Genomic DNA, 20316 nt, shown 5'->3' on the forward strand with positions numbered 1-20316 from the left:
GCATCGGCAGGGCAGGACAGCTACGTCCGTTAAGACGAGGGGTGGGGGTGTGTCTCTATTTGTCAATAACAGCTGGTGCACAATATCTAATATTAAGGTAGTCTCAAGGTATTGCTCGCCTGAGGTAGAGTACCTCATGATAAGCTTTAGACCACACTATCTACGAGGAGAGTTTTCATCTATATTTTTCATATCCGTCTATTTAACACCACAAACCAACGCTGGCACTAAGACGCACTCAACGAGCTGTATAAGGCAATAAACAAACAAGAATATGCTCATCTAGAAGCGGCGCTCCGAGTGGCCGGGAACTTTAATGCAGGTAAACTTAAAACCGTTTTTCCTCATTTCTACCAGCATGTCACGTGCTACCAGAGGGGAAAAAACTGTATGCCACCTTTACTCCGCATGCAGAGACGCGTACAAAGCTCTCCCTCACCCTCCATTTGGAATATCTGACCATAATTCTATCCTCCTGATTCCTGCTTACAAGAAAAAACTAAAGCAGAAAGTACCAGTGATTCACTCAATACGGAAGTGGTCAGATGACGCGGATGCTACGCTACAGGACTGTTTTGCTAGCACAGACTGGAATAGGTTCCGGGATTCATCCAATGGCATTGAGGAGTAAACCACCTCAGTCACTGGCTTCATAAATAAGTGCATCGACAACGTTGTCCCCATTGGACCGTACGTACATATCCCAACCAGAAGCCATGGATTACAGGCAACATCCGCACCAAGGTAAAGGCTAGAGCTGCCGCTTTCAAGGAGCGGGACTCTAACCCGGACGCTTATAAGAAATCCTGCTATGCCCTCAGACGAACCATCAAACAGCCAAAGCGTCAATACAGGACTAAGATTGAATCCTACTACATTGGCTCTGACCTTCGTAGTATGTGTCATGGCTTGCAAACTATTATGGACTACAAAGGGAAACCCAGCCACAAGCTACCAAGTGACGTGAGCCTACCAGACGGGCTAAATGCCTTTATGCACCAGCTGTTCCAGACGACTGTGTGATCATGCTCTCCGTAGCCGATGTGAGTAAGACCTTTAAACAGGTCAACATTCACAAGGCCACGGGGCCAGATGGATCACCAGGATGCGTACTCAGAGCATGCGCGGACCAACTGGCAAATGTCTTCATTTACAACCTTTCCCTGACGTAGTCTGTAATACCTACATGTTTCAAGCAGACCACCATAGTCCCTGTGCCAAAGAATGCAAAGGTAACCTGCCTAAATGACTACCGCCCTGTAGCACTCACGTCGGTAGCCATGAAGTGCTTTGAAAGGCTGGTCATGGCTCACATCAACATCCTCCTCCCGGAAACCCTAGACCCACTACAATTCGCATACCGCCCCAACAGACCCACAGATGACGCAATCTCAATTACACTCTACACTGCCCTTTCCCACCTGGACAAAATGAACACCTATGTGAGAAAACTGTTCATTGACTACAGCTCAGCGTTCAACACCATAGTGCCCACAAAGCTAAGAACCCTGGGACTAAACAACTCCCTCTGCAACTGGACCCTGGACTTCCTGACTGGCCGACCCAAGGTGGTAAGGGTAGGCAACAACACATCTGCCACGCTGATCCTCAACACGGGGCCCCTCAGGGGTGCGTGCTTAGTCCCCTCCTGTACTCCCTGTTCACCCACAACTGCGTGGCCAACCACAAATCCAACACCATCATTAAGTTTGCTGACAACACAATGGAGGTAGACCTGACCACCAACAGTGATGAGACAGCCTATAGGATGGAGATCAGAGACACAGGACAACAACCTCTCCCTCAACTTGAGCGAGACAAAGGAGATGATTGTGGACTACAGGAAAAGGAGGGTCAAACACACCCCCATTCACGTGGCTGTAGTGTAGTGAGTCGAGAGTTTCAAGTTCCTTGGTGTTCACATCACCAACAAACTATCATGGTCCAAACACAACAAGACAGTCGTGAAGAGGGCATGACAACGCCTTTTCCCCCTCAGGAGAGTGAAAAGATTTGGCATGGGTCCCCAGATCCTCAAAAGATTCTATAGCTGCACCATCGAGAGCATCCTGACCGCTTACATCACTGCCTGGTATGGCAACTGCTCGGCATCTAACCATAAGGCACTACAGAGTGTAGTGCATACAGCCAAGTACATCACTGGGGCCAAGCTTCCTGACATCCAAGACCTACAGTGGCAAGAAAAAATATGTGAACCCTTTGGAATTTCCTGGATTTCTGGATAAATTGGTCATAAACTTTGATCTGACCTTCATCTAAGTCACAACAATAGACACACACAGTGTGCTTAAACTACCACCATAGCCAAACTGGCCCCGCACGTGCGCCATCGTGCGCAAATTGATTTTGTCCCCCCACACCAAACGCAATCATGACACACAGGCTGAAATATCAAAGCAAACTCTGAACCAATTATATTAATTTGGGGACAGGTCGAAAAGCATTAAACATTTATGGAAATGTAACTAGCTAGCTTGCAGTTGCTAGCTAATTTGTCCTATTTAGCTAGCTTGCTGTTGCTAGCTAATTTGTCCTGGGATATAAACGGTGAGTTGTTATTTTACCTGAAATACACAAGGTCCTCTACTCCAACAATTAATCCACACATAAAACGGTCAACCGAATCGTTTCTAGTCATCTCTCCTCCTTCCAGGCTTTTTCTTCTTTGTACTTTATATGGCGATTGGCATCGGTTCATCTTTCAATCGCCCGCGTGGGTATAACCAATGAGGATATGGCATGTGGGTATCTGCTTCTATAAACAAATGAGGAGATGGGAGAAGCAGGACTTGCACCGCGTTCAGCGGCACAAATAGAACTGACTTCTATTTTAGCACTTGGCAACGCAGACGCTCGTTGGCGCGTGCAAGCAGTGGGGGTGCGATAATTGAATAACATGCATGTTTACATTTATTTTGCACAGCTCGCGCACGCGACACGAGTGATGTGGTCAGCATGTAATTGCATACAAACAATTATATGTTTTCCTGTCTTTATTGAACACACCGTGTAAACATTCACAGTGCAGGGTGGGAAAAGAATGTGAACCCTTGGATTTAATAACTGGTTGACCCTCAATTGGAAGCAATAACCTCAACCAAATGTTTTCTGTAGCTGCGGATCAGACCTGCACAACGATCAGGAGGAATTTTGGACCATTCCTCTTTACAAAACTGTTTCAGTTCAGCAATATTCTTGGGATGTCTGGTGTGAACCGCTCTCTTGAGGTCATGTCACTGCATCTCAATTGGGGTGAGGTCAGGACTCTGACTGGGCCACTCCAGAAGGCGTATTTTATTCTGTTGAAGCCATTCTGTTGTTGATTTACTTCTGTGTTTTGGGTCGTTGTCCTGTTGCATCACCCAACTTCTGTTGACCTTCAATTGGTGGACAGATAGCCTTACATTCTCCTGCAAAAATTCTTGATGAACTTGGAAGTTCATTTTTCCGTCGATGACAGCAAGCTGTCCAGGCCCTGAGGCAGCAAAGCAGCCCCAAACCATGATGCTCCCTCCACCATACTATACAGCTGGGATGAGGTTTTGATGTTGGTGTGCTGTGCCTTATTTTTCTCCAGACATTTTTCTCCACACATGTGTTCCTTCCTTCCAAACAACTCAACTTTAGTTTAATCTGTCCAAAGAATATTTTGTCAGTAGCGCTGTTGCGAACTTCAGAAGTGCAGCAATGTTTTTTTTTGGACAGCAGTGACTTCTTCCATGGTGTCCTCCCATGAACACCATTTATGTTTAGTGTTTTACGTATCGTAGACTCGTCAACAGAGATGTTAGCATGTTCCAGAGATTTCTGTAAGTCTTTAGCTGACACTCTAGGATTCTTCTTAACCTCATTGAGCATTCTGCGCTGTGCTCTTGCAATCATCTTTGCAGGACGGCCAGTCCTAGGGAGAGTAGCAATAGTACTGAACTCTCTCCATTTATAGACAATTTGTTTTACAGTGGACTGATGAACATCAAGGCTTTTAGAGATACTTTTGTAACCTGTTGTATTTGGCGCATGTGACAAATAAAATTTGATTTGATACATGTGTTTTTACACCTGTGCGTCTTTCTGGGTAAGTCTCTAAGAGCTGACCACACCTGGATTGCACAACATTTTCCAATTATTATTATTTTCAGGTTTCTTCAAGCTATGTCAAATTGGTTGTTGATGATTGCTAGACAACCATGTGTTGTCATGTGTTGCTGCCATGGTATGTTGTTGTCTTAGGTCTCTCTTTATGTTGTCGTGATGTGTGTTTTGTCCTATATTTTTAATCCCAGCCCCCGTCCCTGCATGAAGCCTTTTGCCTTTTGGTAGGCCGTCATTGTAAATAGGAATTTGTTCTTAACTAACTTGCCTAGTTAAATAAAGGTTAAATAAAAATAAAAATGTTCAGGTTTTGCCATAGATTTTCAAGCAGATTTAAGTCAAAACTGTATCTTGGCCACTCAGCAACATTCACTGTCTTTTTGGTAAGCAACTCCAGTGTTGATTTGGCTTTAAGGTGTTTTTAGGTTGTTGTCCTGTTGAAAGGTGAATTCATCTCCCAGTGTCTGGTGGAAAGCAGACTGAGCCAGGTTTTCCTCTAGCATTTTGCATGTGCTTATCTCCATTCCATTTATTTTTAATTCTGAAAAACTCCCCAGTCCTTAACGATTACAAGCATGTCCATAACATGACGCAGCCACCACTGTGCTTGAAAAAAATGGAGAGTTGTACTTAGAAATGTGTTGTATTGGATTTGCCTCAAACATAACACTTTGTATGTGACAAATAAAATTAGATTTGATTTGAAGAAGTTAATTGCTTTGCCACATTTTTTGCAGTATTTCTTTAGTGCCTTATTGCAATCAGGATGCATGTTTTGGAATATTTTTATTATGTACAACCTTCCTTCTTTTTACTGTCATTTAGGTTATTATTGTGGAATAACTACAATGTTGTTGATCCATCCTCAGTTTTCTCCTATCACAGACATTAAACTCTGTAACAGTTTTAAAGTCACCATTGGCCTCATGGTAAAATCCCTGAGGGGTTTCTTTCCTCTCTGGCAACTGAATTAGGAAGGATGCCTATATCTTTGTAGTGACTGAGTGTATTCATACACCATCCAAATTGTAATTAATAACTTCACCATGCTCAAAGTCTGCTTTTTTATTTACATTTTTTCCCCATCTACCAATAGGTGCCCTTTGTGAGGCATTGGAAACCCTCCGTGGTCTTTGTGGTTTAATCTGTGTTTGAAATTCACTGCTCGACTCAGGGACCTTACAGATAATTGTTTGTGTGGGATATAGAGATGAGGTAGTCATTAACAAAAATAATGTTAAAAACTATTATGAGGCCATGCAATCTATTATGTGACTTATTAAGCAAATGTTTACTCCTGAACTTATTTAGGCTTGCCATAACAAAGGGGTTGAATACTTATTGACTGAATACATTTCAGCTTTTCCTTTTTTATTAATTAGTAAACATTTCCAAAAATACAATTCCACTTTGACATTATGGGGTATTGTGTGTGTAGGCCAGTGACACATCTCAATATTATCCATTCTAAATTCAGGCTGTAACAACCAAATGTGCAATAATTCAAGAGCTGTGTATACAATCTGAAGGCATAGCTGGGCTTGTTTATGCTGTCGTTAAGTTGTGCACTAAAACTACATGTATCTGTAGCAAGTGAACAATAAATAATTTGACACAGCTCTGTAATTGGGAGGAGAACACAACACTTGCTGTGCCCAACCCCCTGTATGCATTCATTATGAAGGTTAAACGAAGCAGCGAAGCGGATATGCTCTTGGAAAAGTGTTAAAAACGAACACTTGGTTCTGTATTACAACACTGCTTACTGACATTTTAATTTTCACCAGGCCTTGGCCTAAGACCAGAGTCATTAAAAAAGCTCAAGCAACTTTAAGTAATTGATGGACAGTCAGACAGGATGTTTAGTGTCCACTTTGCTTTTCTCTCTATCAACGTCTGGGGAACTTGGCTGCTTTCACATAAACCCATTGAGAGATTCTGGCTTAGCTTCTGTACTGTGTAGGCAAACCAGAAAAATCACTCCAACAAATTCGCATACAAAAGCCCAACACCTTCCCAAGCTCTTACGCTTTTCTTTAAAAAGTAATTCTGATTCTGAATGATGACTGAATCCAGCCCAAAAAATAATCAAGATTGTCCACGTAACAGGACAATAAGTAACGACAATAATCAAGGGCGCGGTGGATGCATTTGTAATATAAATGAAAGTCAGTAAGTAAACATATTGTACAATGCAAAATAATTATCAACAACAATGGCATAGAATATACATGCAGGTTGGTCAGATACTGTCCCTCGTCTTGCAAACCCACAGCTCTGCACCTTTCCTCAACAGGATGGGTAGCTTTTTCTCATCCATTAATGATGATTTCAAATTTGGGGAAATAAAACTCTCTAGTTGCTTTATATTTTGTTGACATTGGCAACCCTGTCTCAGGTTCTGTGGTGGTGCAATGACAACACAGCCTTTCCTCTACAGGGAGCCGGGTTTTCCTGTTTCTACTCTTCTCAATAGCAAGGCTGTGCTCACTGAGCCTGTACATTGTCAATGTTTTTCTAAGGTTTTGATCAGTAACCACGGTCAAATAGTTTACTGTGGTGTACTGGTGATTTAGGGCCAGATAGCACTGCATTTTGCTTTGTGCTTCTTGTGTTTGTGTTTGTGACCAGCTGGATGAGGGGACTCTTTTCTTTGCTCAGCTCTTGGCATTGCAGGGCTTGGTAAGGATATGAGTGGGGGTCACTGCATTGCATTTTTTTGTGTATTTTTTATTAGTGGCAGTGGCCTAATTTTGCCCTGTATGCATTATTTGTAGTTTTCATCTGTATGCAGTGCAGTGTTTCAGTGGGGTGTTTGTCCCATTGGGTGAAATCTTGCTCTGCATGCAGCGTTTCAGTGGGGTGTTTGTCCCATTGGGTGAAATCTTGCTTTACAAGTGTACCCCACACCTCGTTGCCATAAAGTGTAATTGGTATAATTACCAATTGACATATTCAATTCATTTTTAATAGATATTTCAATTTGAATTTGTTTTTTAATGGTGTAGAATGCCCTGCTTGCTTTCTTTCACAGTTCATTCACTGTCTCATTTACGTGTCCAGTTGAGCTTATTTTAAACCTAAATCATTTTAGTGTGTGCAGTACTCTATATGTTTTGGACTCTTTCCCTCAACATGGGTCAAAGTTATTATTTTCCTCCTGAGAACAAATAAACTATGTCCCAATTGATAAGGATTCAGCCCATTCCCACGGTACCTACCGTTTAAAAGTCCGTGCTTTCGCCAGGTATATCCCATACCCCTTGCAACACAACTTCTGGGAAATTGCGCATTTGAAGTCCCCGCTTTAAATATTATTTTTTTCTCCAGAAGAATGAAGAATAACTTATTGTAATGTGAATATTACGTTTGTTTATTTATCAATTTACGTTCAAATGTTAATCAAATTTCTGTCATATATATATATATATATAGTCATATATACAGTATTTTAAATGTAATCATTTGTACATACGGTGCCTTTGGAAAGTATTCAGACCCCTTCACTTTTTCCACATTTTGTTACGTTACAGCCTTATTCTAAAATGTATTAAATAAAGGTTTTTCCTCAATCTACACGCAATACCCCATTATCAAATATTAAAAATAGATTTTTAGAAATGTTTGTAAACGTATTAAAAATATTAAACAGAAATACCTTATTTACATAAGTATTCAGACCCTTAGCTATGAGACTAAAATTGTGCTCAGATGCATCCTGTTTCTTCCATTGATCATCCTTGAGATGCTTCTACAACTTGACTGAACTCCACCTGTGGTAAATTCAATTGATTGGACATGATTTGGAAAGGGCCTTGGTCAGGGAGGTGTCCAAGAACCCGATGGTCACTCTGACAGAGCTCCAGAGTTCCTCTGTGGATATGGGAGAACCTTCCAGAAGGACAACCATCTCTGCAGCACTCCACCAATCAGGCCTTTACGGTAGAGTGGCCAGACGGAAGCCACTCCTCAGTAAAAAGCACATGACAGCCCACTTGGAGTTTGCCAAAAGGCACCTAAAGGACTCTCAGACCATGAGAAACAAGATTATCTGATCTGATGAAACCAAAATTGAACCATTTGGCCAGAATGCAATTGGTCACGTCTGGAGGAAACATGTTACCATCCCTACAGTGAAGCTTGGTGGTGGCAGCATCATGTTGTGGGGATATTTTTCAGTGGCGGGGACTGGGAGACTAGTCAGGATCGAGGGAAAGATGAATGGAGCAAAGTACAGATCCTTGATGAAAACCTGCTCCAGAGCTCTCAGGACCTCATAGTGGAGCAAAGGTTCACCATCCAACAGGACAACGACCCTAAGCTCACAGCCAAGACAATGCAGGAGTGACTTCAGGACAAGTCTCTGAATATCCTTGAGCGGCCCATCCAAAGTCCGGACTTGAACCCGATCAAACATCTCTGGAGAGACCTGAAAATAGCTGTGCAGCGACACTCCCCATCCAACCTGACAGAGCTTGAGAGGATCTGCCAAGCTTGTCTAGCTTGCTAACTATTGACTTGATCTATCTAGCTAGTTGGCAAGCGATCTCGTCCGAATTTGCTGTTTAGACAAACAATGAAACTAACAAATTCAGTAATGTGTGCATTATGAAGAAAGTGACCGTTTTTAAATCCTGAAATGGCAATCTTGCTTGCAAGATAATGACAAAAGTTACAAATAATTTTTTCCCAAACTGTTTTCAAGGACTAAAGAATGCAGGGGCTGAATATTCATTAAACACTATTACATTGTTTACATGTTGTTCATTTGTTCCACAATGAGGCCATGCTCAGAGAGAGAACAGTCAGTAGCATAATTTGCATTTGATTAAAGGGAGACCGAAATTAAAGGGCCTGAGCACATCCTTTTAACAAGCTTAGATGAAGAGGAGGGGAGGGGGAAAGGGAGGGGGGGAGAAAATTTGGCAGGAATATTTCTACCAAATCCCATCTGGAAGTAATTAATCGAACAGTGTACGAGGGCCAGCCTTAAAAAGAAGTGCCCCTTGTTCCTAATTATATCTTTCCAATCATTATTTAGAACTTCCCACTAACAAAAATCTGAAAGTGAATGAACACCCTCCTCCCTCCTACCCTCCTCTTCTCCCCCTTCATCATACAGCATTCAATTAATTCCCAATGGCAGAGAATGAATCAGTTACTGTGCTGAAATAAAGACATTAATGAGGTAATTTTATTACCACAGCGGTCCGACCGGTCCAATCTGGTTCCAAGCAGAGAGGCGGAGCCATGGAGGAAATTAGGGTTCCCCTGTGTAGACACTAATTATGTGTTTAAGATATTTAGTGGAGAGCAGCGAGCTCCAAATTAACTGCCCCCCAAAAAAACTGCTGCATTGATGATGAAACGAGAGAAAAAAGACATTGTTGCCCTCCTATATAATTACAGGACAGTGCAAATTTGTTTCTAATGAGGCGAAAGCCATGCGCCCCTTTTAAACATAAAACTAGTCTCCCTAGAAACTGGTGAAAGCTGGCTCTTGGGGCTTGTTGGGACCTAAGTTTAAGGAAGCATTGAGGCAGGGGGACAATGAGGGATTGTATTGTCAGGGTCCTGAGTGCTTTGTGTGCTGTAAACAGGTAAGTGGTGAATAGCTCCCCTTCTGAGACTCCTGGGGGGCCCGTCTTCCCAGCACAGCAAAATTTGGCCCTGAAAAAGAGGTCCAAAGGGGTCCGGTAAAAAGCAGGAGGGCTAGTGAATGGACCCGCAGCAACGAGCTGCTCTGAATGGGTCTAGTGGTTCTTAAGTGATTACACTGTGTTGTGCCGACTACCTCTCATCGAGTTATCTTTACACAGGCTTTGTCTCCTCTGATTGGACCTGATGAGGGACTAATTGGTAGCTTTTTTACACAACGGCATACTTAAGCCAATGGCAATCTGTGGAACGTGGTACTTAAACCAATGGCAAGCTGGGGAAGACAGCATGAGCAGAGTTAATGAGAGGCTTTGCACAAATAAAGGCTTCAAAATGGGCCTGTTTTCACACAATGGAGAAAAAGGAAAGTTGAGGATATCCTTTGTTTTTTCTCCACATCTTTCACTATTTTACGTGCGGGTATCTGAAAAGAGAAAGAGGGGTGACGGGGACAGGGGGGGGGGGGAGGGACACGGTACTCATAGAAAGTTTGAGGTACTTGAGGTCTGCATAAAGGAATCTATTCTATATTGTTTGGGGGCCCTTGGTTCAGTGTGTCTATAAATAATGAGAGAGGACTACTCCTCATAATGAATGTGCTTTAGTCCACAGACAATGACATGGCCGCTCTTCATTGAGGCACACTGGACTGTGTGGAACCACTTTGAGGTAAATGTTTTAGTCCCCCTAGCCTAAAGAATAATAACACCTTATGGGCCCACACACTACTCGGGTAATAGGGAGGGAATATGTGCAGGCTAGCAGACTTTGTCCAACTAATATATTGCACTGAAGATAGCATGGGATAAGTGGAGCCAAACGTTGAGTCATCAAACAGTTTATATTTAAGTGATAATGCCTGGGAAGCTGGTGTTTGGAGAATATATTGGCACGGGTGTTGTTAGGCCCGAGACGAAGTCGTATATTAGTATATTATATCAGTATATTAGTCAAAATATACTATATGTATTGTGTACTTGATAAGCATTAAGCACATAATTACACATCCAACCGTAAGGCAAAATAAATGGTTATTTCAGATAATTATTCATAGGGATTTACAGCAATCATGTCAATGTGAACCATTGTTCTAGTGGCTGAATCTTTTCTACAGGTTCTGGGACATTACGCTTTGGGAATGTAAGGCTATTTGCAGCAATCATTGAAAATGAAGCCAGTTTGAGTTGATATAGCCAGTGGTTATAGCCAGTGTGAGCAGTGATGTAAAGTACTTAAGTAAAAATACTTTTAAGTCCTATTTAAGTATTTTTTGGGGGGTATCTGTACTTTACTTTACTATTTATATTTTTACAACTTTTACTTTTACTCCACTACATTCCTAAAGAAAATAACGTACTTTTTACTCCTTACATTTTCCCTGACACCCAAAAGTACTTTTGTTACATTTGACAGGAAAATGGTCTAATTCACACACTTATCAAGAGAGCATCCCTGTTCATCTCTACTGCCTCTGATCTATCAGACTCACTAAACACAAATGCTTCGTTTGTAAATTGTGTCTGAGTGTTGAACTGTGCCCCTGGCTATCCGTAAATGTAAAAAACAAGAACATTGTGTTGTCTGGTTTGCTTAATATAAGACATTTTAAATGATTTATACTTTTACTATTGATACTTAAGTACATTTAAATCCAAAATACTTATAGACTTTTACTCAAGTAGAATTGTACTGGGTGACTTGTACTTTTATTTGAGTCATTTTCTTTTAAGGTATCTCTACTTTTACTCATGTATGAAAATTGGGTACTTTTTCTACCACTGAGTGTGAGTTGTTATAGCCAGTTGTTATAGCCTGTGCGAGTTGTTATAGCCAGTTGTTAGAGCCAGTGTGAGTTGTTATAGCCAGTTGTTATAGCCAGAGTGAGTTGTTATAGCCAGTTGTGATAGCCAGTGTGAGTTGTTAAAGCCAGTTGTTATAGCTACTGTGAGTTGTTATAGCCAATTGTTATAGCCAGTGCGAGTTGTTATAGCTAGTTGTTATAGCTAGTGTGAGTTGTTATAGCCAGTTGTTATAGCTAGTGTGAGTTGTTATAGCCAGTTGTTATAGCTAGTGTAAGTTGTTATAGCCAGTTGTTATAGCCAGTTGTTATAGCCAGTGTGAGTTGTTATAGCCAGTTGTTATAGCTAGTGTGAGTTGTTATAGCCAGTTGTTATAGCTAGTGTGAGTTGTTATAGCCAGTTGTTATAGCCAGTGTGAGTTGTTATAGCCAGTTGTTATAGCTAGTGTGAGTTGTTATAGCCAGTTGTTTTAGCTAGTGTAAGTTGTTATAGCCAGTTGTTATAGCCAGTGTGAGTTGTTCTTGCTGCTGTTGAGTTGTTAAATGTTCACTGCAGGCTATTGGAAATTACATTTCCTACTTTACTTTCCTATAGCCTGTTGTCCTCTAAGCTGCTACTGGCTGCTGCTGTTTGTCCTCCTGTTGTTGTGGTAATGGCTGCTTGGGCTTGTGCTGCTGAGGCATGAATAAACGCTATATAGCAGCCTCATTGAGCTAAGCTTTGGACTCACACTGAGAGGTGAGAAGCCATACTCTCTCTCTCTCTCTCTCTCTCTCTCTCTCTCTCTCTCGCTCGCTCTCTCACTGTCCCTCTCGGTCTCTCTCTCTCTCTCTCTCTCTCTGTCTCTCTCTCTCTCTCTCTCTCTCTCTCTCTCTCTCCCTCGCTCGCTCTCTCACTGTCCCTCTCGGTCTCTCTCTCTCTCTCTCTCTCTCTCTCTCTCTCTCGCTCGCCCGCTCTCTCACTGTCCCTATCGGTCTCTCTTTCTCTCTCTCTCTCTCGCTCGCTCGCTCGCTCTCTCACTGTCCCTCTCGGTCTCTCTCTCTCTCTCCCTCGCTCTCTCACTGTCCCTCTCGGTCTCTCTCTCTCTCTCTCTCTCTCTCTCTCTCTCTCTCTCTCTCTCTCTCTCTCTCGCTCGCCCGCTCTCTCACTGTCCCTCTCGGTCTCTCTCTCTCTCTCTCTCTCTCGCTCGCTCCCTCTCTCTCTCACTGTCCCTCTCGGTCTCTCTCTCTCTCTCTCTCTCTCTCTCTCTCTCTCACTGTCCCTCTTGGTCCCTGTCTCTCTCTCTCCCTCGCTGTCTCTTTCTCTCTCTCTCTCTCTCTCTCTCTCCCTGTCCCTCTCTCTCCCTCTCTCTAGCGCTCTCTCTCTCTCTCCCTCGCTTTCTCTTTCTCTCTCTCTCTCTCTCTCTCTCTCTCTCTCTCTCCCTGTCCCTCTCTCTCCCTCTCTCTAGCGCTCTCTCTCTCCCCTTGCTTTCTCTCTCTCTCTCTCTCTCTCTCTCTCTCTCTCTCTCTCTCCCTGTCCCTCTCTCTCCCTCTCTCTAGCGCTCTCTCTCTCCCTCGCTTTTTCTCTCTCTCTCTCTCTCTCTCTCTCTGTCTCTCTCTCTCTCTCTCTCTCTCTGTCTCTCTCTCTCTCTCTCTCTGTCTCTCTCTCTCTCTCTCTCTCTCTCTCTCTCTATCCCCTGGTGGTTAAGGTATCTGCTCCACAACATGTAGACAAACTTGTAGACAAAAAAACCCTCAATATCAATATGCAGACCCAATCTCCATCTAACTTATTAGTATAGGTAGTGTCAATGCAATAGTGATCCATCTATCTGTCTTTCTCTGATATCCTAAGCATACTGATCAACTGAGTGTCAACTGGTTTACTAGATCTACGGCTATCCTTCACTGAGGCATGCTCAATGTACCTTTTTCCTTTTCCTGATCCCCTGGTGTAAGCCTTGGTGTAATTGGCTGGCCAAATATTTGTGCTGACTAATTAGTCATGGTATTCAGAGTCTAAGTGACCCATTAGCTTACTACAGGTCTCTATTGTCTAACATCCAAAGAGACTATTTGCATGTCTATTGTCATGGAAATGCTACGTTTCCTCCAGAGAGAGAGAATTAACGTCCTAATGAAGTGAACCCTGGGCAAAGGAGAGGGACCTCAATTACTAACTCTCTCTCTTTACCACCCCCTGGGTCAATGACATGGATAAACTAAGACTCTCAGGTCATTCAGGAGAACCTCATGAATATACACAAGGAGAGTACCAATGAATTACAGGTTAGGTTGAATTAGGCAGTAGTGTTATGCTACTGATTTAAAGTGTAACAGAGTTGGTTATGTTTCCACTTGCCACTGCAGAAATAATGTATGTATTCAATATTGATGTATTTCTATTGGTTGGTAATAAGGTGATATGTCATTGGTTACGCTTGCAGATAGGTGGTGATCGCCAACGCCATTTCTCCCCAGTCTGATGTTGACCTGCAAGCGGTAGGTCACGTTCTGAAGCAGTGCATTCTATTTACGTAGCTTGCCAGCTCTTTACAATGTGTACGACTTCATATATGTGTGTGTGTGTGTGTGTACGGTACCTGTTAGATATTGCAGAGGTTCCTGGGACGTGCTTTTGTATGTGATTGCTGTAAGAGTGAGTTAGCTAGCAGGCTCTATTTGTAATGGTGGCATTAGCTCGCATTCACAGTTATTTCCATTCTAACAGACACATCACGAATCTACAGCCATCAACTTACTGTTGTCCTGCACATCTAACGTGTTTCCTTGTGTCTATCGTCAGGTACTTACAAAAGCACTGTCTAACTGATGATTTTGAGTATAATCATTACATTGCTGTGTAGTGGGGTTAGGTCAAGATGTCCACTGTTGTCCACTGTTAAGAAGTGACACAGCAAGCCTTCCCTGTAGCTCAGTTGGTAGAGCATGGTGTTTGCAACACCAGGGTTGTGGGTTCGATTCCCACGGGGGGCCAGCACAGAAAAAAATGTATGATATGTATGAAATTGTATGAAATGTATGCATTCACTACTGTAAGTCGCTCTGGATAAGAGCGTCTGCTAAATGACTAAAATGTAAATGTAAATGTAAGCAAGTAATTGTAAGCCATACAGGGAAACAGAATAGGCCGACTACCTCAGTAAAGCAGCAAAAGTAATTTGTAAGAAAGATAACACTTCCTAAATTCCTATAGACGGAACACCCAGCATTCCCTAAATGTTCCTAACAGCCATGGAGAGAGGAACACCCAGCATTCCCTAAATGTTCCTAATAGCCATGGAGAGAGGAACACCCAGCATTCCCTAAATGTTCCTAATAGCCATGGAGAGAGGAACACCCAGCATTCCCTAAATGTTCCTAACAGCCATGGAGAGAGGAACACCCAGCATTCCCTAAATGTTCCTAACAGCCATGGAGAGGAACACCCAGCATTCCCTAAATGTTCCTAATAGCCATGGAGAGGAACACCCAGCATTCCCTAAATGTTCCTAACAGCCAGCTGACAGACCCACAGAGAGAGGAACACCCAGCATTCCCTAAATGTTCCTAACAGCCAGCTGACAGACACACGGAGAGAGGAACACCCAGCATTCCCTAAATGTTCCTAACAGCCAGCTGACAGACCCACAGAGAGAGGAACACCCAGCATTCCCTAAATGTTCCTAACAGCCAGCTGACAGACACACGGAGAGAGGAACACCCAGCATTCCCTAAATGTTCCTAACAGCCAGCTGACAGACACACGGAGAGAGGAACACCCAGCATTCCCTGAATGTTCCTAACAGCCATGGAGAGAGGAACACCCAGCATTCCCTGAATGTTCCTAACAGCCATGGAGAGAGGAACACCCAGCATTCCCTAAATGTTCCTAACAGCCATGGAGAGAGGAACACCCAGCATTCCCTAAATGTTCCTAACAGCCATGGAGAGAGGAACACCCAGCATTCCCTGAATGTTCCTAACAGCCATGGAGAGAGGAACACCCAGCATTCCCTGAATGTTCCTAACAGCCATGGAGAGAGGAACACCCAGCATTCCCTAAATGTTCCCAACAGCCAGCTGACAGACCCACGGAGAGAGGAACACCCAGCATTCCCTGAATGTTCCTAACAGCCAGCTGACAGACCCACGGAGAGAGGAACACCCAGCATTCCCTGAATGTTCCTAACAGCCAGCTGACAGACCCACGGAGAGAGGAACACCCAGCATTCCCTGAATGTTCCTAACAGCCAGCTGACAGACCCACGGAGAGAGGAACACCCAGCATTCCCTGAATGTTCCTAACAGCCAGCTGACAGACCCACGGAGAGAGGAACACCCAGCATTCCCTGAATGTTCCTGACAGCCAGCTGACAGACCCACGGAGAGAAGAACACCCAGCATTCCCTGAATGTTCCTGACAGACCCACGGAGAGAGGAACACCCAGCATTCCCTAAATGTTCCTAACAGCCATGGAGAGAGGAACACCCAGCATTCCCTGAATGTTCCTGACAGACCCACGGAGAGAGGAACACCCAGCATTCCCTGAATGTTCCTGACAGACCCACGGAGAGAGGAACACCCAGCATTCCCTGAATGTTCCTGACAGACCCACGGAGAGAGGAACACACAGCATTCCCTGAATGTTCCTGACAGACCCACGGAGAGAGGAACACCCAGCATTCACAGATTAGCGACACGTTGACCCGCTGTCCAGAGGGGGCCGTGCAGTAGAGCGTCCTCATTATACAGACCTCCAGGAGCACAGAAAGTGAATAGCGGAGGTATGGTGTCAGTCCTTAATAGAACCCCCTACTGGGCTTTGGGTTCCCCCCCCCTGAAAGAATCTCTCTTCAGGGATCATGTTATCTGAACCCCTCATTAAATGGAGGATTTAAAGCTCTGTCGTTTTAGCTAGACCACCTCCACAGCAGTCCAGCATGTTAGTTAACCCCAGCTAATGGTTTCATATGTGTCAAGTAGATAGTAATTATCAGATCACATGCAGGCTGATAAAGCAGCTAATTGGAAAGAGGCCTGAAGATAAATCACCTGCTAATGTATGATATTCATTTTGTTACTGCAAAATATTCACCTTGATATGATGATATTCAGACTTATGGCACTTACCTGTAACTTCTGGATCGTTTCAAAGTTTACAGATGAAACAGCATCAGCAGGAGCCTGAGACCAGAGGGTATGGATAATCACTGCCATCTAGTGGATTTAGCGGGGAGCACACGTTTCAGCCAAGACTCAGATCACCATCGACATCTAGTGGCTAGTAAGTGTTACTACAGCAGAAAGACGTATCTATCTGGCCTATTTTATACAGCGGTAGCATCCTATGAGGAGTCTGTACCTAGAAGACTGCGGTCAGGGTACGTATCTACAAAGTGTCTTAGAGTAGGAGTGCTGATCTAGGATCAGGACCCCACCAGTCCATATAATCTTATCAATTAGGATCTGAAAGGTCAAACTGATCCTGTGTAGATCAGCGCTCTGCTCTGTGCAGATAAGACATCAGGCACACGGTAGTCTCCATCTGCACAAATTCAGTAGACCTAGGTGATCAGGTATAGCAATACCACCAAATTCAGTAGACCTAGGTGAACAGGTATAGCAATACCACCAAATATGATGTAGTGGCGACAGCAATGGTCTCACAACAAAAGGTATTGTATTTCAAATCTAGTTCAAATAGTTCAAGTTTTATTAGTCGTATGTACGGAACAAAATACTTACTTGCAGGTTCCTTCTGGACAATGCAACAACAATAAGAAATAATTAAAGATAAGAATAGGGACATCAAGTAAATGACATAATAGAATAAAGATTTTAGCATAAGTATAATACAGGATGACACAATTTATAGTCCAATATTTATATGTGTATTGGGGAAGGGCAGATTGTGGGGCAAGTGTTTTTAAATGGTGCAGTATTTAGCAATTGTAATAAGAGTCTGGTAGCAGCTGTTGTGGTGTGTGTGTGTAGCATGATTTCAGAAAGTATTCACACCCCTTGACTTTTTAAACATTTTGTTATGTTACAAAGTGGAATTAACATTGATTTAATTGTATTTTGTTTTGTCAACAATCCTTACACAATACTCTGTAATGTCGAAGTGGAAGAACAATTATAAGATTTGTAAAAAAAGAAAAAAAAGAAAGAACAATAAAACACAAATATAATTTGATTAGATAAGTATTCAACCCACTGAGTCAATACATTTAGAATCACTTTTGGCAGTGATGACAGCTGTGAGTATTTCTGGGTAAGTCTTTAAGAGCTTTGCACATCTGGATTGTACAATATTTTCCCAGTATTATTTTGAAAATTCTTCAAGCTCTGTCAAGTTGGTTGGCTGTCATTGCCAGAAAGCCATTGCCATATATTTAAGCCAGTTTAAGTCAAAACTGTAACTAAGGTACATTCCACGTCATCTTGCTAAGCAACTCCAGTGTGGCTTTGGCCTTGTGTTTTAGGTTATTGTTCTGCTGAAAGGGGAATTTGTCGTCCAGTGTCTGTTGGAAAGCAGACTGAACCAGGTGTTCCTCTATAATTTTGCCTGTGCTTAGTTCATTTTATTAAAAAAACCCTCCCTAGTCCTTACCGATGACAAGCATACCTATAACAGCCACCACCATGTTAGCTCTCTTAGTACATCTAAGGGTCAGCCGTGCTGCCCTGTTCTGAGCCAATTGCAATTTTCCTAAGTCATTTTTTGTGACACCTGACCACACGACTGAACAGTAGTCCAGGTGCGACAAAACTAGGGCCTGTAGGACTTGCCTTGTCGATAGTGTTGTTTAGAATGTAGAGAAGAGCTTTATTATGGACAGACTTCTCATTTTAGCTATTGTTGTATCAATATGTTTTGATCATGACAGTTTACAATCCTTGATGACTCCAAGCAGCTTAGTCACTTCAACTGGTTCAATTTCCAAATTAATCATTACAAGATTTATTTGAGGTTTAGGGTTTAGTGAATGATTTGTCCAAAATACAATGCTTTTAGTTTTTTTAAATATTCCTTGCCACCCATTCAGAAACTAACTGCAGCTCTTTGTTAAGTGTTGTAGTCATTTCAGTCGCTGTAGTAGCTGACGTGTATAGTGTCAATCAATTTATAACATTTTTGACATGCGTTTTTCTGGATTTTTTGTTGTTATTCTATCTCTCACTGTTCAAATAAACCTACCATTAAAATTATAGACTGATCATTTCTTTGTCAGTGGGCAAACATACAAAATCAGCAGGGGATCAAATACTTTTCCCCCTCACTGTATATAGCCCTGAATTATAGCACATATTTCATACCACAGTGGAATTCATGAGATAACAAACTTACACTCAATTTTGACAGAACAAGATATTCTGTTTGAGATAATATTTATGTAGTTTTTCCATAGTGTTTGGGGTTAAGAGCTACTCATTGTTGGCAGCTCTAGAAGGTTTTAAACACACCATTGTTTAATCCCTCAGGACAAATTATAACCTCAGTGTGAAATTTTTTTTTTTGCAGAAACAGGCAAATAAAAAAAAAAAAATGTAATGTAAGATTAAAGCTGCAATCTGGGATTAGGTTACATTTCCCGAGCCCAATCCCTCAAATTGCAGGGGTGATGTTTTGTTGTATTACGAATCCCAGAATGTAGCTTTAACCATTGTTCCAACGCTATGTGTTAGAAGATATGTGCTTTCCTCAGTCTACTGGAGGTGAGGAATTGGGCCATTGGAGTTACTGTAGTTGATTTATGATCTTCAGATGGTGAAATTAGACTGCATTCTTCTACTAATGGACACACACACACACACACACACACACCCCGACATGCAGTCTCCTACTCACTCAGTATGTCTATGTTCTGCCAGTGATTTAATATTACATCTTTGGAGTCTATGGATGATCTATGAAGTGCTCGGGAGCCTCACCTGATGTGACGGGTTTAGAAGAAATAGTGTTAAAATTTGTATAAATTCCAGGGTTTATAGTAAAAGAGCATTTCGTGTGATGTATTGGATCACTGTCATTCTCAGAAATGTATGACAATTGTATGAGGAGTTAGTTTGATGTGCGTCCCAAATGACACCCCATTTACCGTTTTCAACTCGTAGGACTCTGGTCAAAAGTAGTGCGCTATGTAGGGAATAAGGTGTCATTAGGGATACAGTGTTGGCCTCTACCTGGTAGGTCTAATCATATGAACACACTGTCTATCTGCACTTCTAATGTAGGAACATTGTGTTTTAAGAGAATCTACCAACTCTGAACTTGTCTTTGATGTAAATTATTTTGCTCTCCTTGTGGAGAGGACATGCCATTACTATGGATATTTTTACTATAGTATACTACGGTCTAAATACTAGTGTATTAATACTACAGTATTTACTGTATTGTGTTTATGCAGACATGACTAGTGTACTATAGTATTTCACTGTAGTTTATTGCAGACATGACTAGTGTACTATAGTATTTCACTGTAGTTTTTTGCAGACATGACTGGTTGTATTCATTAGTGTTTTGCAGATGACTGTAGTATATATATATATATATATATATATTAATAAAACCTGCCGACCAGGGTTAGCTAAAATGGCACAACTACCAGACTACACCAGTTACTGTTTAATGAAGGGAACACCTCAACCAGCCAGTTACTGTTTAATGAGGGGAACACCTCAACCAGGACATAAGACTCTACACCAGTTACTGTTTAATGAGGGGAACACCTCAACCAGGACATAAGACTCTACACCAGTT

The sequence above is a fragment of the Salmo trutta genome, chromosome 15 (assembly GCF_901001165.1).
Source record: "Salmo trutta chromosome 15, fSalTru1.1, whole genome shotgun sequence".
NCBI lineage: Eukaryota > Metazoa > Chordata > Actinopteri > Salmoniformes > Salmonidae > Salmo > Salmo trutta.